Below are 10,984 nucleotides of genomic sequence, written 5' to 3'. Positions count from 1 at the left end.
CATTTATCAATGTTTACTCATTAATTAAATATGTAATTTTTTTTTTTTATTTCACTTACCTTTTTGGCTATCTATCAAATCTAAATTTGGATGTGCCTTAATTATTTTAAAAATTAAATTTATTTCTTTAAATATTTTATGAACAAACAATACAAATGTACTATTATCCTCTATTAGATAAACTTAGTTTTAGTAATGTATTTCAATCCCAAACATCACATGTCTGTATGAGACAGTTTTATGTTAATACAATTTTGTATACAACTTAATACTAAATTGATAAGTAATTACTATTAATCTTATGTTTATAGATCTCTTAATCGATTGTCTTTTTTTTCATGTCTTATTTAGTGCTTTATTTTTACAAAAATAATGACAAATTGTAGTTCCTCTTTTTCATCTAAACATATATTTGTATACCTACTTCAAACATGTACATTATTTTTAATAAAATTTTTTATGATTCATCAGTACTTTTTGTTTTTTAAGTTTCTTATGGCTATGATCCAAATATTATTCATATGTAAGTGTTTAACACTTTTAACATCACTCATGATTTTAGCAGTTACATTATGGCACTATATTGATCCTAAGGTACAATTCTATTCATAAAATTATAGCACATTTTTAATATTAGTTTTAACCAATTTTATGGTAGTTTTTTTGTGTATTAAATGACTTGTACTGTATAAAAACACAATCTATATTATATGAAAATAATATTTATTTCCTAGTATAACATAGCAACATAGCAATACATAAATTAAACAATGTATAATAAAATACAATAAAGTACATAATATCATAATAACAATATTATATTTTATCATAACTATAACACAAAATTAATAAATTATAATCTTTGAAAATATTTTGTAAAAATGATTGAAAACTTCCTAAAATTAAAAAAAAAGATACTCGTCCAATATGCTATCTACCTCACGTTTGATGGTTTAGTATGTTATCTACTGTCATTTTGAATTATGTGTCGATATAAATAACTCATAGTTGACAAACTCACAATGATAATTATTAAATAATATTTAATAATAAATAAATCGCAGTAAAACCACGTATATAATCGACACGACTCACAAACACACATTAAACCGGTATAAAATAAAGATATACCTATTAACCTACCTAACTTACTAAGGTATAAAATATAAATATAATATGATTTGGGTTTTAAATAAAAGCTTAATCTTAAATCTTAATTGCAAAATGATAAAGTATGTATAATATACAGCATACGGACATATGGTAGATATCATACTAAACTATAATAACATTACAGTAGATAAAATATTTAAAGTAGATAGCATATTGAACGAGTACCAAAAAAAAAAAAACTTAAATTATTTTAAAATATAATAATTTTCAAAACAGTGTCCTTAATAGAGATGTGAATTAAATGGACATAGAGTACAGTAACAAAATGTGTTCACATCTTTCAACTTCGAGTTTTAGAAAAATTTTAGTGTCAAAACTTTTACTGAAGTTGAGTCAATAATTTTCAAACATTTTTTTAAATTTGCTTAAATTCAAATCTATTTCTTGTTTATCAGTGTTTCAGTGATCATCAATTATCGATTATCCAGAAAATCGATTTGAAATAATATAAAATTTTGCAAACTTTAAAAAACCGTAGAAAATAAACATTTTTCATTTTTTTTTTTTATTTTTTTTTTTTTTTTGTGAATATGTTTTAAAAATCATAAACAAAATGATTATTTTGAATTGATATTTTTAAATGTCAAACAGAAAGTTTTTTATTTCTTAATTTTACATATAAAATTAAAAAAAAAAAATTATTGCAATAGTCAGTTCACTGTGAAACACTGTGTATAAATCGAACTGTAAACGGTAATTTAGTAGTAATTTTAGATGATGATTTCCCAAGTTCTATGATTCTATTATTTTTGTAATACTTTAGTTAAGAAGTAGCTGTTATAAAATAATGAATGCTAAATTTCTTGTACTATAACAGGTTTTTTACTCACTTCACAGGGGTATTAGGATATCATCTGGTCCTTACAATTTACAACTTTCAAAATCATTATATATTTTTTATTAGTAAGTAATTCCTTATTTTATTTTATTTTATTTATTTATTTATTTTTTTGTCTTGTTTATTTTATGTTTCTACCATGTCTGTTGTATACTTTATTGATATACCTAAAACATCTCTTTTATACTACAACATAAATACACAGATCCTGTTATATGAGTACTTCGATATAATTTCTTCAATTTTTTTTTAACTGTCGTTTTTTACCCATTTCTATGTTATACTCTGGTACTATGAGTATTTTTTGAAATAAGTTTCTGTACCAAATCTGATCTATTATAGTAGTTGTCTATACATTTCTACGTTTTTTGTGTGACTAAGAATGTGGTTGCAAAGTTGAGATCGTTTATACCTGTTTAAATCACGTTATCATTTTCATAAAATGCGAATAGATAAATCATAACTCACAAAATTGATGAAGAAGATCAACTGCAGAACCACTTCAAGAAAGAACCGTAATAGATACTTAACAGAAACTTTTAGATAGCAATCACTACAGAATTGAAAATAAAGAAATTAAAAACTCAATCTATCGTACTTAGTAACCTAACACCTAAATGAATATTTTAAATTCAATACATTCATAGCGACATTCAGAATTTAAAATGAAACTAAAGTAAACATAACCGTCTTGTTATTTATTATTATTTATATTAATAATAATCAATGAACCCAATTTAAATCCACAGAAGGTTTTTTTTATGAACATTTTTATATTTCACTCCCCCAGAGATTTTAGTATTAATTGAGCTATAAGTGAGAACCAAATTTCAATAAAATGTTCTAATATATCATACTGTGAAACAGGTTAGCTTCTACTGTATTCGTGTTTAGGAAAACTTACCTATCGTTTACTATAATAGACGTATTATAGATATGTAAACAGTCAAGTTTTGTACACAATATATTAGCTTCGCACTCTCAAAACATTATATTTCTTATTATTTAAAACGATAAACATAATATTTAAAATTATATTAATTCTGATTCTAGTATAGGTATATAGCAATTAACAGAATTTACAGAATTCAGTCTCTTATTAAATTAGTTTATGCATAATATATTATATACTATACTCAAGTTAACACTAAAAATTATAATTTAAGTATGTCATAAAAATCAACAAATAATTCAAATTAAAAACAACAAAATGAATAAAACAAAATTATAAATAATTAATATTTGAAATAGAAATACCAATGGAAATCGGTACCTACATGAAGGAATAGGGATTCGAAAGTCAAAGCGACTTTTTCATACAAACGTGAAAGAAAATATATCATCGTTTGACCGGCAACGCCCGATTATGACGTAAAACACGCGCACTTATCATGAACCCCTGGTATCCGCTCACGCTATTTATGATTCTCTTTCACCTGGAAATGGAACTCTATCGAACATTTTGTTGAAGCGGGCTATTCAAATTGCGATACCATTCATACGAATGGGTACCCGCCGATTTTTCCGAATGAACTTTTTTCCGGATGGTATTTTATCCGAAAACCCGAAAACCTGAAACCTTTTCTCCCGAATCGAAATCATCGAATGAACTTTTTCTCGAATGAAATTTTTACCGAAAGTACGTAGGCCCAAAACCATTTTTGACCTGAATCGATTTTGAAATCGATAAATTATAATACACAAAAAAATACATTTAAAAAATAAAAGAATTAATAATATTTATGAATTACAAAACATTATTATACGCGATTGCCCTCAGAAATTATAACAGCTGGTATGTATTAAAATCAGTAATAATGGACATAATTCGCATTTGAAAGACCGCCATTTTCTTTTTGGCAAAGACAAATCTTACTTTTATCGGAGACTCAGTTCTGCGATCATTATCAAAACATTAGCTCGTTCTTTTTGAATCTAACCGAGATCGGAGTAAAGGTCGGGATTAGAATGTATAACAATAGCTGTATTTTAAATATATGCATAGAAAATACATACCTAGTCACTATATAGCTCCTAATATAACAACATTTTTAATTTTAAAATAATAACCGCCCGGTAAAAGTCATTCAGGAAAAAAAGATTCCGGGTTTTCGGATAAAAAACCGTCCGAGAAAAAGTTCATTCTGGAATTTTGATTCGAGAAAAATATCGGTAGCCAACGCTACATTTAAAAAATGTATATAAATAATAGTTTATATAATCATAATTATAATTTATTCCTATATTTTTTAGAAATAAAGTACTCTTAATAATTATTAACAGTATAATATCTTCTGTGCATTTGAGTAAAATATACGTCAAATTACTTAAATCATCGGTGTGTCATATAAATAAATATAAATACATTTATATACTCGTACAATTTATCAATATACGCATTAGTATGATTATAGTTTTCTGGTTGTAAAAATAGATATTTATCTCATCAAACGTTTATTATTCATCTAGCTATTAATTAATGTATCAATAAAGCCGTTTTGATGGCTTAAATAAATGTCTTGCAATATTTTATTTTCCGTGTATTTCTGAAGATGACATTGAACTATTAAATATATACTTAATTTTGGTCTTTATTTACGTAGTTATATGAATAACAAACGTTTGATGAGATAAACATCGATTTTTACATCGAAAAACTGTCACCATTCTACTAAGTGTTTTGATACATTGTGTATTAGTTTATTTATATGGCACACAGATTTCAGTAATTTAACGTATATTCTACAGTAATAATACACAGAAGATGTAAAACTATTGATAAATATTAAGAGTACTACTATATTCCTAAACGTTATAATTACCCATATTCAATACATTTTTTTAACCGTAACATTGACCATTCACACACGTATCGAAATTTGAATAGCACGGTTCAACAAAATGTTCGACATGACCCGATAGCGGTCCACTTGCAGATGGTTCTTATTTATGAAGTTAGATGAATAATAAACGTTTGATGAGATAAATATCCATTTTTTTACATCCAGAAGCAAACATACTCGACGGTAGTTGCGACGCCACACCCGCGAGAAAAAGACACGCACTTTTCATGAACCCCTGGTATCCACTCACACTATTTATGATTCGCCACCATCTGCAAGTGTACACGCTATCGGGCCATGTCGAGCATTTTGTTGAACCGTGCTATTCAAATTTCGATACGTGTGCGAATGGTCAATGCTACGGTTAAAAAAATGTATTGAATTTGGGTAATTATAACGTTTAGAAATAAAGGTAGTACTCTTAATATTTATCAATAGTTTTACATCTTCTGTGTATTATTACTGTAGAATATACGTTAAATTACTGAAATCTGTGTGCCATATAAATAAACTAATACACAATGTATCAAAACACTTAGTAGAATGGTGACAGTTTTTCGATGTAAAAATCGATGTTTATCTCATCAAACGTTTATTATTCATATAACTGCGTAAATAAAGATCAAAATGAAGTATGTGTTTAATGTTTATGTTCAATAGTTCGATGTCATCTTCAGAAATACACGGAAAATAAAATATTGCAAGATATTTATTTAAGTCATCAAAACGGCTTTATTGAAATACTAATTAATAATTAGATGAATAATAAACGTTTGATGAGATATTCGTTTTTACAACCAGAAAACTATAATCATACCGCTACGTATATTGATAAATTGTATATTAATGTATTTATATTTATTTATATGACACACCGATTTAAGTAATTTAACGTATATTTTACTCAAATGCACAGAAGATATTATATTATTAATAATTATTAAGAGTATTTTATTTCTAAAAAAATTTAGGAATAAATTATAATTTTGATTATATAAATTTTTCAACTGTAGCGTTGGCCATTCACATACGTATCGCAATTTGAATAGTGCGCTTCTACAAAATGTTCAGGATGGACCGATAGCGTTCCACTTCCAGGTGGAGGTACGTCATGAATCGTATGAGCGAATACCAGGAGCCCATGAAAAGTGTGCGTGTTTTTCGCCATATTTGGGCGTTTTCGGTCAAACGATGGTAAACAAGCTTCTTGTTTTTAAACAAAAATACTTAATGTTTTCTGTTGAATAATTCTGCATGCATAAAAATTTTCAATATAATTTCATTACTGTACATCAGACAATAGATGTAAGCATAGACCTATAATGGTATAAGGTCTATGGATTTAAATATTAAGTCACTGTTTTCACGAAAAATTCACATTTTTCTAAAATGCGGACTGATCGATTAACCTTTGTAATTTGTTTCATTTACGTATCTTAGAACGAATAGTACTATGGACAGTATTAACGTCACTATTAAGGGTCAATCCAAAAATATGCCAACTAAATATTCGAAATACCTTGACTGTTTTAAATCAAAGACTTTTTTCTACAGTGTATTTCAATCAGAATATCTTGACGATCGAGTGCAATACAAAGTTCTTTACAGTCTTCCCTTCTAAAGATAGTAATATAAACTGACTTAAAACTTGTAACAGTATTAGAAACCGCCTCTAAATTCTATAAACGCTACCATAAATCACTTCACGAACATCCAAACATTCTTACGAAAAATTTTCCCAATCCAATATCTGAAAACTCTCCTAAAAGATTAAAGAGGAAATGGTGTCGTGGCCTACTCATTAAATAACTCTCCTACTTAAAAAAAAACCGGAGTGTCGTCTGTGGGCGGCTTCTCAACTCAAATTCCTCTGTTATATTTTGTTTTCTCTTCCTAACCATCTATTATGCTTATTATACTAAACTTATACAGATTTTAGAAGTCAAATAAATACAAAAAAAAAAAAAACTTTAACTTTTAAATCGTTTATGCCTAGGCTTGATTATACTGTTTTATTTTTCTATGGTAAAACAGAAATTGAATTATAACTTTTAAAGTGGAACAAAACGCAACTATTGCTCTCACAACAAAATATCTGGTGTGGCAGTTGTCTCCTCTAGCCACCATCCCAGATTTATGCATATCAATTGAATACAAATAAAAGTTAAAAATATAAAATACAGAAATAAATAATAAATACTGCGAGTAATACGTTTTATAAAAATTGGAGAATAAATAAATACCTCTTAATAGAGAAACATTTTATTACTATTAACCATAACAAAAATAATTTATTAATACATATAGAGAAGGAAATTAAAAGTCAACGAACTTGGAAATAAATGGTTATGACGTTTAAATATATTGATATATTAATATTTAATTCAGGTTGAATTAATTAAAAAAATCTGTAGTGATGGAAAAACTAATTGGGTTAAGTACAGAAAAAGATCAGGAATATACGCAAAAGTTTGATGAAGAAAAATATTTATGAGCGATATGAGAAAACAAATTTATTAGGTAGGTTACTATAAGTTTTACACAATTTTCAATCATTTTTAAATTAATTAATAATTATTTAAGTGAGCTAAAAATATTACTTAGATAATTTGTCTTGAGCAAGCACGGCACTAGAATTTTTTTTAGTGGGGGGAGCAAAGCGGGGCAAATATTTTTTTTACAATGGGCTAAGATTTTTTTCTTATTTTACAAATTTCAAAACATATTTTATTAAAATTATAGTCGATTTTTCCCTTATTAGATAATACTAGTAGGTTAATCCACCATAAAAAGACTGAAGATGTTATTTGTTAAAACTTCATTAATTAAATTATTATAATCTATACTAAATTCAATTTATTTAGTAGTGAAAAATATATTAAATAAACTAAATATTGATATTTTACACAATATCTGTTTATGCACCAAACAGTAAATGATTGAAAATTTTAAAACGTTGAAATAGTTAACAAAAATGTATAAAATTGCATCAATACCAGTAGGAATAATATTTTTTTAAATAAAAATTTGTGATTACCTACCTAATAATATTATTTAACTAGTAAATTTCAATTTTTTAGTTCAATAAAATTTTAAATTGATATTTGCATAGTATATTATGTATTAAATAATCTACTTTGTATTTTTTGTTGAATTTTGGAGGTTAAAATAGTTCATGGATATATATTAAAATTAAGATACTTAAGGAAATCCTTTCTTTTTATAATTTATTAAGTAACTTCTTACACAATATAAGTGTATTTATTAAACATATTAAAAATAATAAGTAAATTAAAAATATTTTTACTTGTATACAGTATACAACAAACATTAAATTAAATTAATAATATTCTTCGATTCTTGTGTATAAAATATTAATATTATTAAATCGATTTTTATAACAGCAGAAACTTAAAACACATATCTTCGAAAATACGAAAGTATTTGCATAATATTACTAATTTTTAAAAAGTATATTTCATAAATTCTCTGATGTAGCTCTTTTAAAAATAATGTTTTATGACTACATTATATCGTACATATTTTTTAGTAGGGGGGCTGGCGAAAAGGCTGAATTGTTTTCTGGGGGGGCTAGAGCCCCACCTTGCCCCCCTTGGCGCCGTGCCTGGTCTTGAGTTTCTACATTATTTTCAAAATGTATTTATAGCTCGTTTAATGTAATGCACTTGATAGGCTGTTATTAATATAAGTATAGAATTGCGATAATACGATATATGAATCAAAGTAGGTATCAAACTATTCGTCTAATCAAAATTGAAATTTATAAGTTTTTCTTATGCTTCAAAAAAAAAATTCAACGAGATTTTATCATAGAAACTATATTGTAAGTATTATGTGTTAAATTAAAATTTGTAATATAATAATAAAAAATAAAACAATACAAAATAATTAAATTGTTATAATGATTAACAGTTTCATCATTTAATTTTTATGTCAGCTATAAAAATTCTTCATAACATCTTAAATAATGGTTATAATCAATAATCAATTGAATTCATACTTCTCAAAATATTAATAATGCTCACTACTAAGCATTGCTCAAATTCGTCACAATTTTCAGGTATAATTTTTATTTTATTTTGTGATAGTTAGATGTGCATTAACCATTTGAAATGTTCAGTTTCAACTATAGATGGTATTGCTAATTTATTGACTTTGAAAGACTATTTAACATTAGAAAATATTTTAACAGAACCGTTTATTATTCGAAAATTTAATTAGTTTGTTAGTACAATTCAAATGTATCAGATTGATTTCGATATTGAGTGATTTTTATTATATCAATTTTAATTTCTTTTTAAATTATATAATTTATGATTTACTTTAAATATCCTATTGCTCCTAATCATATAATGTATAAAAATAATAATAACAAAAAATATAAAATAATTTACCCTAGTGCAAAGGTGAGATTGGTAAAATCTAAAAAGATATAATTTTTTTTTTTCAATAAATTACATAAATGAATGTCGGATTTTACAAAAATTGTATAATTTATTTACAATTTTCTTAATATACCTACTCGTATTTTTGTTTTTAATTGTTTAATCAACATCAATAATGAATATGGTTTATTCTAAATTATTTATGAAATTTGAAAACTGTTTAATGTCATTTCTTATTTCCTTTTAAAAGTTTGTAAGGTTATAAGATTATTTTATAATATTTTAGTCTTAAAAAAATTAATTGAAACAAAATGAATACAATATGATTATTTTTGTTTTGCTGTAATTTAAGAATTTGTTTGATGTTATAAAAATATAATGACCATATTTATACGCATTAAAAAAAAAAAAATTAATGTAACCAAACTTGTTGAAGCATTAATGGGACACATAGTAATTATTAATTAAGTTATACATTAACATTATTTTGTATTACCTTAATTATTATTTTAATTTTAATTAGGAATACATCAAATTTAAATTGTTAAACTTAAAAAAAAAGTTTGAATACTAATAATGTAAAAAATTCTTAGATATTAAGTATATTTTATCCACTTGTAATATAAAGCAACTGGCAATTGGTAATTATAGTTGATCAATGAGTTTATATACAAATGTTATTAATCTACAGTTTACATCTCACAAGAAAACAACAAAACACATTATAAGCATATTTTAAATTAATAGTTAGAAGTAGCATTTTATATAATTAGGTTGTATCAATAAGTTTGTTGTAATCATCAGTGCTTAAATAGTTGAATTTATGGAGTTGTGGGAAGCATAATCCTCCTTTTTTTTAAATAAATATATATATATAATATATTATATATATTACACTTTTGTATTTTCCTAATTTTTTCCAATTCAAGCATCGATGACAATCATTCATGTCATAAATTATATCCAATATTGTTAGTGACATGTAATATACATATTTACATAAAATTGGCTAATTTTATCCTTTAAGTTTAATCAAATTTATCTTTAGCAATTAATGGCCATTAATTAATCATATTGTATTATTTGCCTTATAGGCAATTTCTCATGAAATAACTGTAAAATTAAATTGTTTATTGATTTAGAAACCGATAGCTTATTGTTATTTTGGAATGAGGAAATAATTTTAGAGCTGCTGTTTGGATAACAAATTTTTTATATTGTATACATTTATACATGACGTGCAAGGTTTTTTTTTATTTTTGCTAGATTTCTTACAAATAAAGAAATACATAGTACTTGTGTGTACGCAATACCTATTATACTTAGATTAAAACTTAAAAAAATAGGTATTCATATTTTGTTAACTTATTTACCATAAAATGTTAAGTCAAACAATTATTATTTATTTACAATATTTTATTTTATTATTTAATAAAAACTAAAACAAAAAAAAAAAAAAATCTTACATCAATATAAACAATTTTATTTAAAAACGCCCTAAAATTGTACATTTTTATATTGTACAAAACATGTTCAAATGCGACATCTAAATGCTACCGAACGCGGCGTCCAGTTGCTCGAGACTTGACCGTTTTTTCTGTAGTGTGCAGTCGCCGCGACTCCTACAAAATACATTCAATATCATTCATAGGTAAACTGTCGTCCTGTTCGAACATGTTTTTCTTTTTTATGTAATTTTATAATTTAAAATTATGAAAAAAGTG

The sequence above is a fragment of the Melanaphis sacchari genome, unplaced genomic scaffold (assembly GCF_002803265.2).
Source record: "Melanaphis sacchari strain LSU unplaced genomic scaffold, SCAv2.0 Contig87_pilon_pilon, whole genome shotgun sequence".
NCBI classification, from domain to species: Eukaryota; Metazoa; Arthropoda; class Insecta; order Hemiptera; family Aphididae; genus Melanaphis; species Melanaphis sacchari.
This window is presented reverse-complemented; position numbering follows the sequence as displayed.